Source organism: Glycine max, chromosome 2 (assembly GCF_000004515.6).
Source record: "Glycine max cultivar Williams 82 chromosome 2, Glycine_max_v4.0, whole genome shotgun sequence".
Lineage (NCBI taxonomy): Eukaryota > Viridiplantae > Streptophyta > Magnoliopsida > Fabales > Fabaceae > Glycine > Glycine max.
This window is the reverse complement of record NC_016089.4, coordinates 37,915,736-37,937,952: the sequence shown is the minus strand read 5'-3', so window position 1 is coordinate 37,937,952 and position 22,217 is coordinate 37,915,736. Positions and strand designations below refer to the sequence as shown.

Below are 22,217 nucleotides of genomic sequence, written 5' to 3'. Positions count from 1 at the left end.
TTTTCCTGAGTTCAAATTCAAATTGCGATGAGAATAGAAAATACTAGCATGAAAATGTTTGTAGAGTGAGAAACGGAAACTAAGTTAGTCAGCGGGTCAAGAGGTGTTAAGGAGAGCCATAGCAATGCCCTCTAATGAAAGTCGGAGTGGCAATAGCGGCCTAGTCATATTAAAGATATTGAAGATGTTGTTGACGGGTAATTAATTGATGCACTCCTCTTTTTTTTTTTTTTTTTTTTTTTTTTTTTTTTTTTGTTTTCTTGGTGCATCTCCAAAATTTCTAATATTCCCTTCTTACTCTTCCTCTCTCAAGCAAACCCTAACTGTTTCTCCCCCAAGCCTTCATGACCTCCGCACGCAACCACCACCAACACTGCAACAACCAACGCCACTTCCACATTGCACCAAACCTTCCATTGTGCTGCCACCCAAACTACCCACCACCGCCACGTGACCCATGGACCTCCAAGCATTGCATCTCATCACTTTCATAGTTACATATTGAGTAGTTTATAATACAAATGTATTAAGGATTATTCAATTCATAATACATTTTTATGAGTCACTTGAAAAGATCAAATCAGGTGAGTTTCAACCATCTAATTAATTTGTTTAAGTGGAAAAGTAAAGCTTAGTGAAAAATAAATCAGGAGCAGAGGACATGTATATCAGAAAAGATAGCGAGGACATTTCAGCCTTGAACTCTGATTACAAAGATTACTAGCGACGTTTCTCTGTTATGATTACTGTGAGAGGGTTGTAGTTGTGCCACTTTTTGTGAGTGCGAAAACTTCTTTTTGTAGTTGTGGCACAGTAGGAATAAACTTGTTTTCAATTCTAGAACTCCTTGTTGCGAGTAGACCCTTCAAAAGATGTTTCCAAACTCGAGAAACTTGTTCCAAGGTGACAGTATCCCTCAAGAGCAAGCTCAGATTCCAGTATTGTGGAAAGCTCCACAGAAAGGGTTATATAAGATACATGTCGAGATAAAGAATAACATAGGTAGGAGCATGAGTTTGATAGTTTGTGATTCTCAAGGGGAAGTAATAACCACCACAATAAAATTTATGGAGTCAGAGCTCGAGCCGAGGGTAGTTGAAGCTTATGCTTTTCGTTGGGCATCTTCTATGGTTGTAGATCTTTGCCTCCAGGGAGTAACTTTTGAGACAAATTGTTTACACCTTAGTCAAGCATAGAGCTCGGGGGATAGGGGGAGGAAATCTATTCCACTGCATAGTTGAAGATGCTAGAACATCAAGTTTAAATACTGAGCAGCGCTAGTATTAAGAAAACCATGATAAGTATAACATCAAGTTTTATGTTATCTGCAAAGGGCATAACACAACCCTCCTCCTTAATCCGGCCTTCAGACCTGCTATGAAAAGACACTGGTCGAGTTGTATGTTTTTTTTTTTTTTTTTTTAAAGATTAGGGCTGGTGTCCCTTAAGAAAGAGAATTGCTTGGGGCACCGGACACCTAACGAATTTCCTAAATGCTGAAAATATGGTATTTTCGGTTATAAATAGCAGTAGAATTTTTTTATTTCTGCTTTTTTTGTAAAATTTCTGTAAGTCAGTGTATGTTGCTTCCATTAAGGGCTGTTTGGAAGCCTATTTGTTCTCTGGTGGTGTACGTGTGTTGGTGAGGAGTATACGGTAAATTTTGGTTGGTTTTCATTGCCAGAGAAGAAGAGGTACGCGAAAAAATTACGGATTGGCGATCCGTATGGGTCATACAGATTATCTGTATTACCATACAATTGTTTTTTTTTTTGTTTTCAATTGTTAAATTAATTATTAATTATTTAGTTAATTTATGTTTTTAGTAATTTTTGTAATATTACATTGCTTAAAAATGAATATACTAATGATTAATAATTAAATAAATTTATATGAGAATGATTATGTGTTTAATGTTTTTTATTGAAGGATGTATTTATTAGATTTATATGATATTTTAATGAAAAAGTCCTGAAAAATATTTATTGTGTAAACAACTATATTTGAGTGAATTGTATTTGAATTTGTTGTTATTGAATTTGTTAAATGGTTTATTAAGATGGATGAAGGCCAGTGGATGTATGATAGTATCATGTCTGAAGAAGTTGAAATGAATGTCGAAAATGAGGAAGATGTTGGTGTTAAAGTTGATTGCTCTGATGCCTTTAATACTTCTGAGGTATTTGTGCAATTTGTTGTTGTTGGTAAAGTAATTATATTACATAGATGTTTACTCATGGCAAACCTGATTTGAATTGTGGTGTAGTTGTTTGGTAGCCATGAGGAAGTTTTACAATGGGCTCGATCATTGGCTCATGACATCGGATTTGTTGCCGTTATAATGAGGTTCGACACCAATACCGGTGATCGAGGAAGAGTCTCATTTCTGTTGATAGCTTGTGAAAGGAGTGGGTAATATAGGCCTAAGAAACATAATTTGGTAAGAGCATGCAGTGGCAGTAGAAAATGTGAATTCCCGTTTAAGTTACATGCGAAGCTAGTTTCGGGATGAGACGACTGGATGGTGAAGTTAATTTGTGGGATTCACAATCACGAAATGACAAAGTCATTGGATGGGCATCCATATGCAGGTCGACTGACAAAGGATGAGAAGAATGTTGTTGTCGATATCCATGGTGAAACCAAGAAATATTTTGTTGACGTTGAAGGAGCACGATGATAACAATTATACAACAATCAAACAAATTTACAATGCAAGACATGCTTGCCGTTCTTCCATAAGAGGGAGTAGCACCGAAATGCAACAATTGATGATGTTGCTTGATCGAGATCAGTATATTCACTGGCTTAGGGTGAAGGATGATAGTGTTGTACATGACTTGTTTTGGAGTCATCCAGATGCAGTAAAGTTAACCAATTCTTGTAATTTGGTTTTCTTGATCGACAGTACCTACAAAACAAATAGGTACAAACTGTCGTTGCTTGATATTGTTGGTGTTACACCAACAGGAATGACATTCTCCGCTGGTTTTGTTTACTTGGAAGGAGAACTTCTTAATAATGTTGTTTGGGCTCTAGAGCGGTTTCAGGGTCTTTTCATGAGAGTTGATACACTCCCCGGGGTTATTGTGACTGACAGAGATTTGTCTTTGATGAATGTAGTGAAAATTGTATTCGCAGATGCTACGAACTTGCTGTGTCGGTTCCACATTGACAAGAATGTCAAGGCAAAGTGCAAAACCCTAGTTGCTCAAAAGAATGCATGGGATTATGTGATGGAGGCTTGGGGGAGTTTGGTTAATTGTCCCAATGAGAGTTCTCTTGATGAGTACCTTAAAAACTTTGAAATGGCTTGCTCTTCGTGGCCTATGTTTGTGGACTATGTGTGTCAAACATGGGTCATTCCACACAAAGAAAGATTTGTGAAAGGATGGACAAACAAAGTGATGCATCTAGGAAACACAATCACTAATAGGTATGAATATTGATTTTTGTTTGTTTTCATTTGTTGAAGTGAATATTTAAATGACAATGATGTGATTGTTTACATGTTTTTGTATATTTCATCTATAGGGTTAAGAGTGCTCATTGGTCACTAAAAAGACTCCTACAAAACTCTGGGGGTGACATATGCAGTGTTTGGGAGGCAATGAATAATACGATGACACTTCAACACACCCAGATTAAAGCATCTTTTGAGACAAGCACGCATGTGGTTGGACATGTGTTTAAAGTAACCTTGTACAAAAAACTACTTGGCATGGTATCAAGGTATGCTTTAAATGAAATTGCTGTTGAGTTTGAGCGTGTAGCTTATACGGACAAAAATCCTTCACGATGTGGATGTGTCATGAGGAGTACCCACTGGAGACAATTCTCATTTTTTGGAGGAGACTTAGTTTTTCAGATCAAGGGTTAAGTGAGACACAGGTGACCATAACTGAGGAGATGGAAACCATATCGAAACGCTTTGAGCAGCTCGATGTTTGTGGTAAAATACATTTGAAGTCAAAGCTACGAGATATTGCTTACCCTGATATGAACTCCATGTGTCCTCCTCCATGGAAAGTGAAGACTAAGGGTGCTCCAAAAAATCCGCTTGCCAAAAATCAAAAGTCAACAAAACGCGATCCGTCTTATTGGGAGTATGTTGATGCGTTACACTCTGTGCAAAATAATAATTCCTCAGTGAAACATAGTGCATCGTCATCTTAGGACCCAATACAGAGACAAAATATTCCAATGTTGAATCAATTTCATCCTTGCATCTAGGATTCTATTGAAAACATTATTGATGTCAAAGCAGATGATAATTGGGTTATCATGCAATAGCTGTGTTATTGGGTATGAGTGAAGAATCGTGGACATTGGTGAGGAACCATCTGCATAAAGAATTGAGTAGCTGGTTCGAATAGTATATGAACCTGGTTGGTGACAGAGAGATTTGAAGAATCAAAGCGTTCTCTACTTGTTGACGAGTTATCTAAGGTGCGTAATTTTATTATTATGTAATTTTTTGTTAAAATAACATTTTAACTAACCACTATTTGTTGTCTGTTACATGTAGGTTACGATGGACAAGTGGATGAATATTACGGATATGGGATACGTCATTGCTTCACGATACAACGTGATCGTTGTTTATCTTTCACGACAACAAAGCATGACATTTTTTCCTCTTAGAAGTCAGTCGTCGCCAGCTTCTTTTGTTCATTGTGTAATATGCATTGGTCATGTGTATGGAAATCATTTTGTACAGGTAATTGCATAGTTATGAATTTAGTTAACATGCTAAAAATGTAGTTGCGTATCTAACTCGTAAGATACGCAAATTCATGGTGAAGTGATTCAAAGGTGTTTTGATGATAACAATGATGACAACAAGACAAAAATCTCAAAGATCAAAGAACAACTCAAGTGAATCAAAGAACATCTCAAGTGAATCAAGAACAAGTCAAGAGTTCAAGAATCAAGAAGAATTCAAGACTCAAGAAGAAAGCCTAGAATCAAGAATCAAGATTCAAGGTTCAAGATCTCAAGAATCAAGATCAAGATTCAAGACTCAAGATTCAAGAATGAAGAAAAGACTCAATCAAGATAAGTATTAAAAAGTTTTTTTCAAAACTTTGAATAGCACGAGTTTTTGACCAAAACCTTTACCAAAGAGTTTTTGCTCTCTGGTAATCGATTACCATATTGTTGTAATCGATTACCAGTAGCAAAATGAGTTTGAAAAAGTTTTCAAACTTAATTTACAACGTTCCAATTATTTTCAAAAAGTTGTAATCGATTACAATGTTTTGGTAATCGATTACCAATGCCCTTGAACGTTGAAATTCAAATTCAAATGTGAAGAGTCACATCCTTTCACTTAAAAGCCTTGTGTAATCGATTACACTAATTTGGTAATCGATTACCAGTGACTGTTTCTGATAAATCAAAAGATGTAACTCTTCAAAAGGTTTTTGACTTTTTCAAATTGGTTTTAAGTTTTTCTAAAAGTTATAACTCTTCTAAATGGTCTTCTTGACTAGACACGAAGAGTCTATAAAAGCAAGGCTTTGTTTTGCAAATTCAATTAATTCATTCAATACTTTTACTTTTCCAATCAATCCTTTACAAGCCTTGAATCTCTTTGAACTTCTTCTTCTTCTTTGTACCAAGAACTTTCTGAAGTTTTCTGGTTTTCCAAACCTTGAAAACTTGTACTATTCATCTTTTCATTCTCTTCTCCCTTTGCCAAAAAGAATTCGCCAAGGACTAACCGCCTAAATTCTTTTGTGTCTCTCTTCTCCCTTTTCCAAAAGAACAAAGGACTAACCGCCTGAATTCTTTTGTGTCTCCCTTCTCCCTTGTCAAAGAATTCAAAACGACACAGTCTGAGAATTCTTTTGATTCTTCCCATTCCCTAATACAAAAGTGTTCAAAGGACTAACCGCTTGAGAATTCTTTTGTATCCCCATTCACAAAGTATCAAAGGTTTAACAGCCTGAGATCTTTTTCTTAACACATTGGAGGGTACATCCTTTGTGGTACAAGTAGAGGGTACATCTACTTGGATTTGGCTGAGAACAAGAGAGGGTACATCTCTTGTGGATCAGTTCTAGTGGAGGGTACATCCACTAGGTTCAAAGAGAACAAGGGAGGGTACATCCCTTGTGGATCTTTGCTTGTAAAAGGATTTTTACAAGGTTGAAATAAATCTCAAGGACCGCAGGTTGCTTGGGGACTGGATGTAGGCACGGGTTGTTGTCGAACTAGTATAAAAACTCTTGTGTGTTTGTTTCCTTCTTCCCTACTCTTTTACTTTCCGTTGTGCATTTAATTTCCGCTTTTACTTTCTGTTAAGTTTCTCTTCTACTCCATATTCTCTTAACAACAAAAGTAAAAGCCTTAAAAGAGTAATTTTTTTAATTGGCAAAGGTTTAGGAATAATTAATTCAACCACCCTTCTTAATTATGCTGAGGCCACTCGATCCAACAAGTGGTATCAGAGCAGGTTTCTTATAGAATGGCCTCTTTAGATTCTTTGTCTTTAAAAAGTATTTTCAGGAACAGGTTACTCAAAGATCATGATGAAGACCAAGTCAACTTGTGTCTCATGACAAAATATGATGAAAATAACAAAGAAGATTCTATAAGGAAGAAATGGTACATAGACAGTGGATGTTCCAAGTACATGACTGGTGATGTATCCAAATTCACAACTATTTCTCCCAAGAAAAGTGGACATGTTACATACGACGACAACAACAAGGGCAAAATTATTGGAGTCGGTAAAATAGGTAAGAGTTCTTCTACTCCTATTGAAAATGTGTTGCTTGTAGAAGGTTTGAAGCATAGTTTATTAAGTGTTAGTCAATTATGTGATAAAGGATATAAAGTATCTTTTGATTCTGAAAAATGTGTTATTAAGCATGAGCATGACAAAGATATTGAACATATAGGTTTTAGAGAAAATAATGTCTACATGATTGATCTAAAACAAAAATCTATAAATGATAGATGCTTTTTAAGTAAAGATTGTGATCCATGGTTATGGCATAAGAGAATTGCTCATATTAACATGGATCATCTAAATAGGTTAATTTTAAAAGATCTAGTTATTGGATTGCCTAGATTAAAATTTGAAAAAGATAAGTTATGTGATGCATGCCAAAAAGGTAAACAAAAAAAGGTATCCTTTAAATCTAAAAATATTGTTTCTACCACTCAACTATTGCAATTATTACACATGGATTTGTTTGGACCATCTAGGGTAATGAGTTTCGGTGGAAGTTACTATGCATTAGTAATTGTTGATGATTATTCTAGATATACTTGGACTTTATTTCTTACTCATAAGAATGATGCATTTCATGCATTTAGAAGGCTTGCCAAAGTCATTCAAAACAAAAAGAATCTCAAAATCATCTCCATCAGAAGTGATCATGGAGGTGAATTTGAAAATAATGATTTTGAAATGTTTTGTGATGAGTATGGCATAGAACACAACTTTTCTGCACCAAGGACACCCCAACAAAATGGAGTAGTAGAAAGGAAAAATAGAGCCCTAGAAGAAATTGCTAGAACTCTTTTAAATGACACACTTCTTCCAAAATACTTTTGGGCAGAAGCAGTTAACACCGCATGTTATATTATGAACAGAGCCTTAATTAGACCTATTCTTAAGAAAACCCCATATGAACTTTTTAACAAAAGAAAACCAAATATTGCACATTTACATGTGTTTGGATATAAATGTTTTGTTCTAAACAATGGTAAAGAAAGTCTAGGAAAGTTTGATGCCAAGGCAGATGAGGGTATCTTCCTTGGGTATTCCTTACATAGTAAAGCATTTAGAATATACAACAAAAGAACTATGACGATTGAGGAATCAATACATGTTACTTTTGATGAAGCTAACATTACCGCCCCGAGAAAGGAGTTTGTTGATGATATTGCAGATACTTTGGAAGATACTCAAAATGAAAAGAAAGAGAGATGATGAAGAAAAGGATGATCAAGATGACACAACACAAGAAAATGATAATCTTCCTAAAGAATGGAAAACTTCAAGAAATCATCCTCTTGATAACATCACCGGTGATATCTCAAAAGGGGTAACAACTAGACACTCTCTTAAAGATTTATGCAATAATATGGCATTTGTTTCATTAATAGAACCTAAAAACTTTAAAGAAGCTATTATAGATGACCATTGGATAGTAGCTATGCAAGAAGAATTAAATCAATTTGAAAGAAATAATGTATGGGAATTAGTAGAAAAACCTTCAGATTATCCAATCATAGGAACTAAATGGGTATTTAGAAATAAATTGGATGAAAATGGTATAGTAATTAGGAATAAAGCTAGACTTGTAGCAAAAGGATATAACCAAGAAGAAGGTATAGACTATGAAGAAACTTTTGCACCTGTAGCTAGATTAGAAGCCATTAGGATGTTATTAGCATATACATCTATTATGAATTTTAAACTATATCAAATGGATGTCAAAAGTGCTTTCTTAAATGGTCTAATTCAGGAGGAGGTATATGTGGAACAACCTCCTGGGTTTGAAGATTCACAAAAACTAGACCATGTCTATAGATTAAAGAAGACACTTTATGGCCTAAAACAAGCACCTAGGGCTTGGTATGAAAGATTAAGTAAATTCCTATTAGAAAAGAATTTTACTAAAGGGAAAGTAGATACTACCTTATTCATAAAAAAGAAGGATAATGATATCTTGTTAGTACAAATTTATGTTGATGATATAATTTTTGGATCTACTAATGTATCTTTGTGCAAGGAGTTTTCTATTGATATGCAAAGTGAGTTTGAGATGTCCATGATGGGTGATTTAAATTACTTTCTTGGACTACAAATCAAACAAACAAATGATGGGATCTTCGTCAATCAAGCAAAATATTGCAAAGAACTCATTAAGAGATTTGGAATGGAAAACTCAAAACACTTGGCTACCCCTATGAATACAAGTTGTTATCTTGACAAAGATGAATCCGGTCAACCTATTGATCCAAAGCAATACAGAGGTATGATTGGATCTCTACTTTATTTATCTGCAAGTAGGCCAGACATTATGTTTAGTGTATGCATGTGTGCAAGATTTCAATCAGATCCAAAGTTTTCACATTTAATGGTAGTAAAAAGAATTATAAGATATTTATTAGGAACAATTAGTTTAGGATTATGGTATCCTAAGAATTCTTTATGCAACCTAGTAGGATACTCAGATTCAGATTTTGCTGGATCAAAAACAGATAGGAAGAGCACTAGTGGTACATGTCAATTCATAGGATCTGCACTTGTTTCTTGGAATAGCAAGAAACAAAATAGTGTAGCATTATCCACAGCAGAAGCAGAATCTATTCCTGCTGGTAGTTGTTGCACACAGATTTTGTGGATGAAGCAACAACTATCTGACTATGGAATAGTATTAGATCACATTTCCATAAAATGTGACAACACAAGTGCCATAAACATATCTAAAAATCCAGTTCTTCACTTTAGAACCAAGCATTTAGAAATTAGGCATCATTTTATTAGAGATCATGTTTTAAAAGGTGATGTTGTTTTAGAGTTTGTAGATACTAAAAATCAACTTGCAGACATCTTTACAAAACCACTAAGTAAAGATACCTTCTATAACATTAGAAGAGAATTAGGACTAATAGATGTTAGTGACTTATCAAAATAATTCTCTATATTACTATGGTATTTGAACAATTTACTATTTCCTATTTTGCATGGTATGTTTGAACAAGTTTTAAGAATGTTATTTGACTATATGGGTTTTATAGTTAATCTATTTATGATTGTTACTTCATGATTCTTGCTTCATAGTTGGTTGTTAGTTTCTCAATGAATGTTGTATGGATGTTTAGTTATTTTAAATTAAATTTATTTGATACGCACTTTGGCTTTTTGTTGATGCCAAAGAGGGAGAGAAATGGGATTAAATCAAGAATTCACATGAGTAATCAACATATTTTTAAGATAAGCATAAATTCAAAAACAAAGGGGGAGAATTTATGAGAATAATCGACTAGGAAAAAATGTGTGTGTGTTTCTTGATTTCAGAAGATTGTCATCATCAAAAAGGGGGAGATTGTAGAAGCAAGGCTTCATGGTGAAGTGATTCAAAGGTGTTTTGATGATAACAATGATGACAACAAGACAAAAAGCTCAAAGATCAAAGAACAACTCAAGTGAATCAAAGAACATCTCAAGTGAATCAAGAACAAGTCAAGAGTTCAAGAATCAAGAAGAATTCAAGACTCAAGAAGAAAGCCTAGAATCAAGAATCAAGATTCAAGGTTCAAGATCTCAAGAATCAAGATCAAGATTCAAGACTCAAGATTCAAGAATGAAGAAAAGACTCAATCAAGATAAGTATTAAAAAGTTTTTTTCAAAACTTTGAATAGCACATGAATTTTTGACAAAAACCTTTACCAAAGAGTTTTTACTCTCTGGTAATCGATTACCATATTGTTGTAATCGATTACCAGTAGCAAAATGAGTTTGAAAAAGTTTTCAAACTGAATTTACAACATTCCAATTATTTTCAAAAAGTTGTAATCAATTACAATGTTTTGGTAATCGATTACCAATGCCCTTGAACGTTGAAATTCAAATTCAAATGTGAAGAGTCACATCCATTCACTTAAAAGTCTTGTGTAATCGATTACACTAATTTGGTAATCGATTACCAGTGTCTGTTTCTGATAAATCAAAAGATGTAACTCTTCAAAAAGTTTTTGACTTTTTCAAATTGGTTTTAAGTTTTTCTAAAAGTTATAACTCTTCTAAATGGTCTTCTTGACTAGACACGAAGAGTCTATAAAAGCAAGGCTTTGTTTTGCAAATTCAATTAATTCATTCAATACTTTTACTTTTCCAATCAATCCTTTACAAGCCTTGAATCTCTTTGAACTTCTTCTTCTTCTTTGTACCAAAAACTTTCTGAAGTTTTCTGGTTTTCCAAACCTTGAAAACTTGTGCTATTCATCTTTTCATTCTCTTCTCCCTTTGCCTAAAAGAATTCGCCAAGGACAAAGGACTAACCGCCTGAATTCTTTTTGTGTCTCTCTTCTCCCTTTTCCAAAAGAACAAAGGACTAACCGCCTGAATTCTTTTGTGTCTCCCTTCTCCCTTGTCAAAGAATTCAAAACGACACAGTCTGAGAATTCCTTTGATTCTTCCCATTCCCTAATACAAAAGTGTTCAAAGGACTAACCGCCTGAGAATTCTTTTGTATCCCCATTCACAAAGTATCAAAGGTTTAACAGCCTGAGATCTTTGTCTTAACACATTGGAGGGTACATTCTTTATGGTACAAGTAAAGGGTACATCTACTTGGGTTTGACTGAGAACATGAGAGGGTACATCTCTTGTGGATCAGTTCTAGTGGAGGGTACATCCACTAGGTTCAAAGAGAACAAGGGAGGGTACATCTCTTGTGGATCTTTGCTTGTAAAAGGATTTTTACAAGGTTGAAATAAATCTCAAGGACCGCAGGTCGCTTGGGGACTGGATGTAGGCACGGGTTGTTGCCGAACCAGTATAAAAACTCTTGTGTGTTTGTTTCCTTCTTCCCTACTCTTTTACTTTCCGTTGTGCATTTAATTCCCGCTTTTACTTTCTATTAAGTTTCTCTTCTACTCCATATTCTCTTAACAACAAAAGTAAAAGCCTTAAAAGAGTAATTTTTTTAATTGGTAAAGGTTTAGGAATAATTAATTCAACCCCCCTTCTTAATTATTCTGAGGCCACTCGATCCAATAGTGGGGCTTCTATGGAGGTTGGATCTTTGAGCTTCAATGATGTCCTTTAATGGTGATTTTCCACCATGGAGATGCAGCGGAAGACAAAGGAGAAGAGGTGAGAGAAGGCGCCATCCACTAGGGAATAAGCCATGGAAGAAGGAGCTTCACCACCAAGATGAGCCTTGGATAAAAAGCTTGGAAGGATGCTTCAATGGAGGAAAAGAAAGAGGGAGAGAAAGAGAGAGGGGGGAGCACGAAATTGAAGGAATAAAAGAGGGAGAGAAGTGGAACTTTGAAGTATGTCTAATAAGATTCTCATTCATCAAAGTTACAATAAGTGTTACACATGCTTCTATTTATAGACTAGGTAGCTTCCTTGAGAAGCTTTCTTGAGAAAACTTCCTTGAGAAGCTTCTTTGAGAAAACTTCCTTGAGAAGCTAGAGCTTAGCTACACACACCCCTCTCATAACTAAGCTCACCTCCTAGAGAAACTTCCTTAAGAAGATTCCTAAAGAAGCTAGAGCTTAGCTACACATACCTCTCTAATAGCTAAGCTCACCTCCTTGAGATGAGAAGCTATAGCTTAGCTATACACCCCCTATAATAGCTAAGCTCACCCCCATGACAAAAAACATGAAAATACAAAAAAAGTCCTTACTACAAAGACTACTCAAAATGCCCCGAAATACAAGGCTAAAACCCTATACTACTAGAATGGCCAAAATACAAGGCCCAGACGAAGGAAAAACCTATTCTAATATTTACAAAGATAAGCGGGCTCATACTTAGCCCATAGGCTCGAAATCTACCCTAAGGCTCATGAGAACCCTAGGGCCTTCCCTTGGATCTCTAGCCCAATCTACTTGGAGTCTTCTACCCAATGCCCTTGCGGAGTAGGATTGCATCAAGGCATCCCAAACTTAACCATTTTCCTTCCATAGGAAGATAGCTTCAACTCAGGACGTTCCTGCAAACAATTTTACGACTGACGTAAACAAATAATGAACTTGTCAACTATGTTCTTTATGTTTTTTAAAAATTACATATCTCTCCATTCCATAATTTGAAAGCAATGTGATTTTCAAAATAACTCAGAACGGATGTGTCATGGGGTTTATCGGGAAAACCCTCAACATAAGCAGCACCTTCTTCAACAGGTGCTTCTGGCTGGTCGTCGACCAATTCCTCCTCGGTCGTAGGAGGGTCCTCCATAGAACCTTCATCGCGGGAAACATCGTCACTCTCGTCTCTCCTCCCCAAGACTTCTAGTTTTAACCATTATCTACATAATAATTATCCTATTTTTTATATTCAGTGGCCCAAACTATAATAAACGATTTCAATCATTTTTAATTTTCACATCAAAATTACTTTTTAGAACAAATTTTAATTAATTTAAATATAGTATTATTTTCGAAATTTTAGGTAATCTAATCTTAGTTTTAATTTAAAAAATCTAATCTAATCTAATCTTAGTCTTAAGTTATGAAATCTAATCTAATCTTACTATTAATATAGGATTTCTAATATAATCTTAGTAATCTAGTCTTACTCTTCATATGGGATATCTAATCTATTATTCCTAATCTAATCAAATGTAATGTTATATTAACAAACATAATTAAATAAAACAACAAGCCAATTAATCAACAACACTAACCAAATTAGGCCATACATAATTGATTTTCATTAATCATTAAATTTCAAAAATGATTACCACACTACAAAAAATAATTACAATTTATTAACAAAATGAGTAAATTATTTTTTTTAAAATAAATACAAAATTAAATTAATGAACTGCATTTTTTATTTATTCTAAACAAATGTATTTGAAAAGATCTGGCCTTCTTTTATAAATTTCAAAATAACAAAACAAACCATACGGATAAAACAATTTTTTTTAAAACATTTTACCTTCAAAAAATTTTAATACAAAAATTTTAAAATTTTTTTAAAAACATTTTTTTTATAAAAAACCATACGGATGGCTTGTAATTTTTTTAAATAATCATATAGATTAGTGATCCGTATGGGTTAAAAAATAACCTTTTAAAAAAAACTATACGGATCAATTTTTTTAAAAAATACATACGGATCATTGATCCGTATGGGTTATAATTTTTTTTTAAAAAAACCATACGGATCAATGATCTGTATGGGTTATAATTTTTTTTTTAAAAAAATCATATGGGTCAATGATGTGTATGGGTTATAATTTTTTTTAAAAAAACCATACGGATCAATGATCTGTATGGGTTATAATTTTTTTTTCAAAAAAAACCACACGGATCAATGATCCGTATGGGTTATATTTTTTTTAAAAAAACCATACAGATGACTTGTAATTTTTTTTAAATAATCCTACAGATTAGTGATTCATATGAGTTAAAAAATAACTTTTTTAAAAAAACCATATGGATCAGTGATCCGTATGGGTTTTAAATTTTTTTTTTAAAAAAAAACCATACTGATCAGGTTAAACTAAATTTTTAAAAAAATAAACATACAGATCATTGATCCGTATGCTTTATCACAAAAAATAAAAAAAAAACCATATGGATCACTGGTTCAGATGGATTAACAATCCGTATGAACCATACTGATTCGTATGGAAAAGTTAAAAAAAATTAAATTTATCAAAATTTCAGCACAATATTAAAATTATTAAAAAATAAAAAAATATATTGAAAAAATATTAAAAAAAAACCCATAAGGATCACTAATCTGTATGGTTCATATAGATCGTCAATCTGTGTGAACCATATGGATCACTGATCCGTATAGATTTTTGTCGGCAAAACGCCATTTTTTTCGACAGAGTACAATTTTTCCGGCAAGGCTTCGAAATAAACCAAAACAACAACAACAAACACAAAAAACAATCACATACAACAATATCTTCATGCAACAAACTCAACATAACAAAATGCCATTTTGTTAGCAAAATGACATTTTTCCGGCAAAGCTTTGAAATGAACCAACAACAGTAGCAACAAACACCAAAAAACAATTACATACAACAATTTCATCATGCAACAAACTCAACATAACAAAAACTCATTCAACGAACACGAAGATTTTCCAACCAGCAACAACGGTCACTCAACGAACAGGAAGAAGCGGCACCAACAGGCAACAACAACGCTCACTACCACGGAGGAAGGCAAACGATGACCGAAATATGGAACAAGCACTGCTCACAGGAAGACGAAGAAGCAAATGCAAAGAGGAAGAGGAAGAAATGGCGTCAGGAAATGAAGAGAAGAAGCAAATGTGTCGTACGGACGAAACTTATGCTTTTATATTATTAGGGTGAAGGGCTTTTATGCCTTTTCACCACACCTACTGGGTGCCCCAGCAAAATTGTTAGGTGCACAAAGTAACTCCCCTCAAGAAACTATATTAAAAACCAGGGTGTTGCTAGGTGCACCAAGTTGTATTGTTGGTGTACCCAACATTTTTTTATTAATGCCCAAAATGTTCATGACTTGTTTTTTTTAAGTTTCTTTTTCTGGCTGAGTGGTGATCCGTAAATAAATTTTTCACATATGGATCAACTTGATCCATATGAATTATACGGATAAAGTTGATCCGTAAGTATAAAGTTCATCCGTATAAAGCATATGAATGAACATCATCCGTATTAATCATACAGATGAACTTGATCCGTATACTTTATACGGATGAACTTGATCCATATTAGTTTTTTGTTTTTTTTAATTTCTTAAATTTTTATTTTTTTAATTTTTAATATGTTACATTACTCATTTGTGCATTTAGAAAATTTTACTATTACAAAATTTAACATATATTAAATTTTGTAATAGTAAATATTTTTTATTTATAAAAAAACATACGGATTAAATAATTCGTATGAGTTATATCAAAATTAATTGTCACAAAATTTATTATTCAAATTTACATACGCATTAAATATACATTAGAAATTTTAGTATTATATATAATAACATTATTTATTTTATAATGTAATTGACTTATTAGCTGTTAGAGCGTTGTGATAAGTTACAGGTTAGATTCTTCCACGAGGAAAATAAATAGTAGCTACATAAGCTAAAATAGCCAAACTTAAAAAAGAAGGAACAAAATAAAAAATAAAAAGACCATTAATGTCAATATTGAGACCATACTTCGACAGAAGATCTACTACTTGGTTTGCCTCTCGGTGTATACGCCGCCATGGAAAAAATTTCTCGCATGCGCACAAGATTTTTCACCAGGCTCACTAGCTGGAATGCTGATTGAGTAGATACGCATTTATGTTTCAGAAGTCCAATTGACGGGATTTTTATTTTATTTTATCTACTTTATTTCTGATTTATCTCTAAGACACTTATTGACAAGGCACCAACCCTTTTACTTTCTAGCTACTTATTAATTTTCGTGACTGAGGCAGAACAATAGTGTGTAACATACACTATGCATCGGTTATTTGACTTAAGTTTTTAACAACTTGATTTCTGTATATAACTTGAATGTTGGAAATTTAACAAGTCAATATTTAACCCTGGTAGTATTTAATTAGCTACAAATGTTTTTTAGTCAATATTTAAGCATAGAAAATTTTTTTTGCCCAAAAAAAGTCAACAAAGTGACCAATATTGTTGCATTTTTATTGTTTGGAATATTCCCAAAGTACTGTTTAAAAAGAAATTTTAAGTGCAGCATCTGATTCATGGATGCAGTTTTCTATTTCGTATTCATTGATGGTTTCACCTAATATAATACAACTAAGCCAACCAAAAAGAAAGTTACGCTATCAACTAAAAAGGACAACTTTGAGCCTTAGTAGAAATATCAACATAAGCAATCAGAACACTTGCAAACAATTTTGGTTTGTTAGTTGCACACGAAGTACGAAGAGATGACAACCGTAAGTTCAAATGTTTTAAGTGTATATAAATTAAACTCACGCAAAGTGTTTAACTTATATACAATGTAAATGTAAAATATTTTTACACAAACATTTAATACAAATTTATCTTATCACCATATCATGCTAATGAATAAGATAACAAGATAACATGTTTGTATAAAAAGATTTCATGTTGACACTATATATGAATTAAATTCATATGCAAATAGAGAGAACATAAAGATAAATCACATTGATAACATTCATTAGTTGTCATCTCTTTTATATATCTCAATAATGAAATCATATATTCTGAAATCTTCATCCAACCATGGTCCTCTTCCGTCCTCTTTGCTGCACTACAGGTTGTGAAAATGTATGGAGGTCAGTAGTGTTGAAGAAAATGTGTTAATTAAACAAGTATAAAAGGGAGGGTATAACCTTGTGCTAGTTTGTTCAATGTGGATGAGCACTGCTTTGATGACTTGCGGTATGCAGCAAGTATCTAATCCATCTGCCCAGATAAAAACTCAAATATTATATGTCACTTAATTGATTACCTGTTCATAACATGTTTGTCAAAGCAGAAAGCATATTATAGAAGAATATGGATTCAGTCTTTCTCACTAGATTGGCATGAATTTCTGGGCTAGTTAAGTAATCTCAGCCTCTTTGGTAAAAAGGAAAACCTTTGTGAGATGAGGCGTTCATCCTATTTAATACTCTGTCTCTTTAGCCCCAACATATCCTATGGTATTACTTACAATCATAAGGCTTCAAATTTGACATCGGTGAGAAGGGATAAACTTTATCCCCTAAAGTTTTTGCCCAGATCAACTTTAGTGCGCAAACTATAAAATCCGGATTGTAAACAGTAGAAAACAAGATAGAAAAGGCCTTTATGTATTCCATTGGTAAAGTTTTGGCCAAAAAACTAATCCCAAGCTTGGCAGAAAACCTCTTCATTGTCAGCTTTAATAAAAATGTAGAACAAAATGCAATTTTATGAAAATTAAGATGTAAAGTCTGAGGCTTTAAAATTGGGTGTACTAAAATTGATTTTCTGTGTTCACAGAAAAATTAAGGTAAAATGTACCACAATTTGTGTTATATGCTATCTTTTACCACTAACTCTGTGGAGTGCACTTGAATTCAAATTCTCACAATAGACAAATAAAACCCTCGTATCATCTTCTTAATTTTATATGGCATGATGACAGTTAGGAGGAAACAACAAGTTGACTTACCACATTCCCACATGAAGAATGCATTGACAGAATAGCTCTTTCAAGAACACACAAATACACAAAATCCACTTGACTTCTGTAACACAGATTGATAATATTTCTCATGCTGCATAATATGAATGAAGGATAATTGGACATCGCAGGACCTAAGAAGACGTGAATGAACTCACCAACTGATTGGTACCACTCTTTGAGAATGTTTGATGTTGTTAAATCACCATGAACAAGACCACAATCATGTAGCTTTCCAATTGCATGACCAATTTGGGATGCAATGTTGTCCATACACTCTTTGTCAACATCACGTGACCCAAACTCAAGAAATACATCTTTGACTGAAGGGCCCTCAACATACTCAAATGTCAAAGTGTGCAACACAGGACCCACAATATACAACATGGGAGTACAAACCCCAAGTTTCCTTGCTTTGGTCTTGCACCTCGCATCTTGCTCCAAAAAATTGGTGAAACAAAGACAATGATTTAATATTGGGGAAAGAATACAATTTTTTTAAATCTGACCGCGTTTAAGTGCTTGAGTGTCAGTTTAGAATCCAAAGTTGGATGGCTGTACTTCTTTGAGAAGTGTTCCTTGACAACACATCTCTTTCTCACAAAAAGAAGAGTCAAAAACCCTCTTCGAAAGGTAACATAATAAAAGGCATAAGGATTTGCAAAACAAGATAAACCAGGATTTCATAAAAGAAAAAAAAAAAACATAAAGGTGGGTAGAATAAGTGAAAAAGATGATGGAACTCACAAACCAAGAGTGGGGTGAATTCGCTTTGGAAACAAATCGAAATTAAAAAAGAGTTTTGAAAAACTTTTACTTCTAAGGATTGCATCGCAAACTTTTTATTTAAAACCAATTATTGAATCAATAACCCATACACAATATCTGTTTGTTAAAGCACTTCAAAAAGAAATTTCTTTAAACATAACATAAAAAATGCAATGGAAGAGAGATAAGATTCAAGAGAAGATAGACAACAAGATTTATACTAGTTTATTTTCTATTTCTAGAGAAGTTACTCCAGTTATCTAATTCAACCTGAATTAGATTTCCACTATGCACTTTGAGTTCTTACAAGAAATCACAATCAATCTCAATTCCTACCCAGAAAGTGAGACAAAGGCACCTAACCTTAGGGTCCTTTGTGAATAAAAGCTAAGACACACCTATTTTTAGCTCAAACTAGAAAACCCTATTCTAGTATGCTTTAGAAACTCATGCATATGTTGTAACAATATGTTAAAACATATGAGAACAGAGTCAAAGAGATACACAACCTTGTCATGGAACTCTCTGCAAACTTCTCAAAAGACTTGTGTATTCGATTATAGATAGATGGTAATCGATTAAAATAGAGAGTTTATGCACTGAAGAAGTTTCTAACCTTAGAAACAATCTTCCTGTTGGACAAGTGGCCTCAATAACTTAAGAGGGGGGGGGGGGGGGAGGGTGAATTAAGTTTCAAAATTTCCCACTAACAAACTTTTAACCCCCTTCTAAATGATAGGCTTAGAATGCAGAAGAAGAAGCAACAATCAATTTAATAATGTTCTTTAAACATGCAAGACAAAATTGATTGCAATAACCCACTTGAGATTTTCACTAACTTTGTAAAAATCCTTTACAGACTTTGAACACACCTTGGGATCCCACACCCTTGTGTTCAAGATTCTCCAAGAGACAACCCGTCTCTTGATTACAACTGACTTTCTGAAATGAACAGAAAAATTTCTCTCCTTTAGAGTGGATGAAACAAATTGAAGTTTCTAGAGAAATTTCTCTCTTTTAGAGATGATAATACAATTTGAAGTTCCTGGATCAATTCTCAAAATATTTGCAAGTGTTTTCCCAAGAGTTGTTGAGCGAGCATTTGACAATGAAGTTCTCTTAGAATATCTCTCGCTTTTCGAAGTTAGACACACATATATATAGGTCCTTCGTGCCTTTTCAAAATGGTTTGAAGAGATGTGTCTTTTCAAAAAGCTTTTTATGAAATTCTTTACTAGTAATCGATTACAGGTTTCTGGTAATCGATTACACAGTTATATTTTGAAGGGTCATGATTTTTCAAATTGAATTTCAAGAGTTCTGTTGCTGGTAATTGATTACACATCAATGGTAATCGGTTACAACTTTTAAATTCAAATTTCAAAACCCTTCTAAAAGCTATTTTTCAAAATTGTCTTCTGGTAATCGATTACACTGCCTAGTAATTGATTACCAGAGCCTTGGATGTCTTGGAAACACTTTGTTTTGAGGCAAAACCTTGATCTTTAATTAATCTTGAAGCAATGTTTGTTTGTTGAAGCAACCTTGTATTAATCTTGAAGCAATGCTTAATCTTTGAATGTTTGTTGAAGTAATCTTGAAAGCAACCTTGTTTGATTATTCTTTGGCATCATCAAAATCATGTATTCATACATTCACATTCTCCCCCTTTTTGATGATGACAATCATTATCAAGTGAATTTCTTTTCAGCATCATCAGAACCTGCATGATTCACATTCTTCCCCTTTTTGATGATGGCAATCATTATCAAGCAAATTCTTTTTGACATCATCAAATCCTGCATGATTCACATTCACCCCCTTGATTTTGCAATGATTGCTTATATGAAACAATTTGAAGATGTCATAGATTTCATATATATATAAAAACTCTCATAAAAAATAGATAATCCCCTTACTATCTTATCTTTTATCTATCTCCCCCCCTTTGTCAACATAAAAAATAAATCATGAGCAGAGAGAATAAAAACATTCAGCAATATATAATGAATTAAAGAAGTAGAGCATGTGTCGCAACCTACCCTTTGGCGGGCGAGTGAGGCGAGGCTCACGGGTGCATCTTCCAAAGGAGGAAAATGGGCGGAGTCGCCACCAACGTTTATTTGTGGAAAACGTCGGAAAAACCGAAGGAAACCGGTCATGAAGAATATTCCAGATTCGGGAGTTGTATTTACGTTTGAGGAAGGTATTAGCACCTCTCACGTTTGTCTCAAAGGACAACAACCTTAATTTTAGAATTGTGTGAAATTATGTACCTAAACTTTTATTTCTTTTTTATTTTTGAGGTCGACAAAAGCGGATCTCTTGCTCCTACGTACCCTCCATCGAAGAGGAAATCAGACCTACGTAGTTCTTTCTAAAGGGAAAGTCAAGCGATTCTTTTTACTTGGAAGGAGGTCCTTTTAAGGCGTTGGACCTTAAAATGACCCATTTTTACTTGGTGAGAAAAACTGAGGTATCGAACCTTAAAATCCTTTTTAGTGATTTTTTACGGACGAGCTTGACTTTGCGAGTTGATTTTAGCCTTAGTTTCACTTTAGTTATTAGTCAATTCAATTAAGAAAGAGAAATCCCAAAGAGAAACATCCGATTGATTTTTTTGGTTTATTTTACTAAAAGATATTTTTGATTATTATATTATTATTTTACCTCTTTTTGGTTTCCAACGTGGTTACGGCATGACCGAACGGTCGGATTTCATTTTAACATAAATTAATGGTTATTACAAATCAAATGATCGGTGGAAATTTATTTTATTTTTTGATTAGGCGAGAAAATGACTTAAGTAAATGACTAAAGCACGTTAAAAAGGGGGTACGAAAAGTAAATGAAATGAGAATAAAAGTACACGAAACAAATGAGGACCACCACGAGTACATAGAATGAATTGAAAAGTTCGATTTCGGGAACTTACCGGTTGAAGACCGAAGAACGACGAAGAACAAACGAAGAACGGTTGAAAATCTTCGCGAAATCACCCACGGAAACGTTACAGAAGCGCCTCGGCTTGGATTTTCTTCACGGAAAAAATTTTCCTCACCAATTTCAAGTGAATACGAAGTGCCAAGAAGGCTGAACCCCTTCCTTCTTCACTCCTCACTCTATTTATAGCAAAATAGGGGAGGAGCTTGCCACCCAGCTCGCCCAGGCGAGCTAGGCTGCTTCCTCTAGAAGCAACCGCCTTCTGGAGGAAGAATCAGGAAGGCCCAAGTGGTCTGGTTGCTATTTGTACCCCTTTTTTTTACTAAATACGCCCCCTTTGCTTTTTTTTGGTGATTCTTTTTCCGTAACGTTACGAAACTTTACGAATTTCGTAACGATACTTGTTTTCTTTCCGTAATGTTATGGAACCTTACGGATCACGTAATTACTCCTTTTTTAGCTTTTGGAAAGTTACGAAAACTCACGGATTGCGTAACAATACTTCCTTTTAATTTTCGGCACGTTACGAAATTTCACGGGTTGCATAAAAATGCTTCCTTTTGATTTCCGGCATGTCTCGGAACTTCACGTATTGTGCAAGAAAGGGTGCCAAGGACCTTGAAGCGGTCAACCAAAGGT

At 34.1% G+C, this 22,217-nt stretch overlaps 1 pseudogene; it reads right to left on the bottom strand.

Annotated features, from left to right (window-relative positions):
• Nucleotides 1–16,929: 16,929 nt before the first annotated feature.
• Nucleotides 16,930–22,217, bottom strand: part of LOC100776121 (EKC/KEOPS complex subunit bud32-like) — a 47,049-nt pseudogene continuing 41,761 nt past the window's right edge.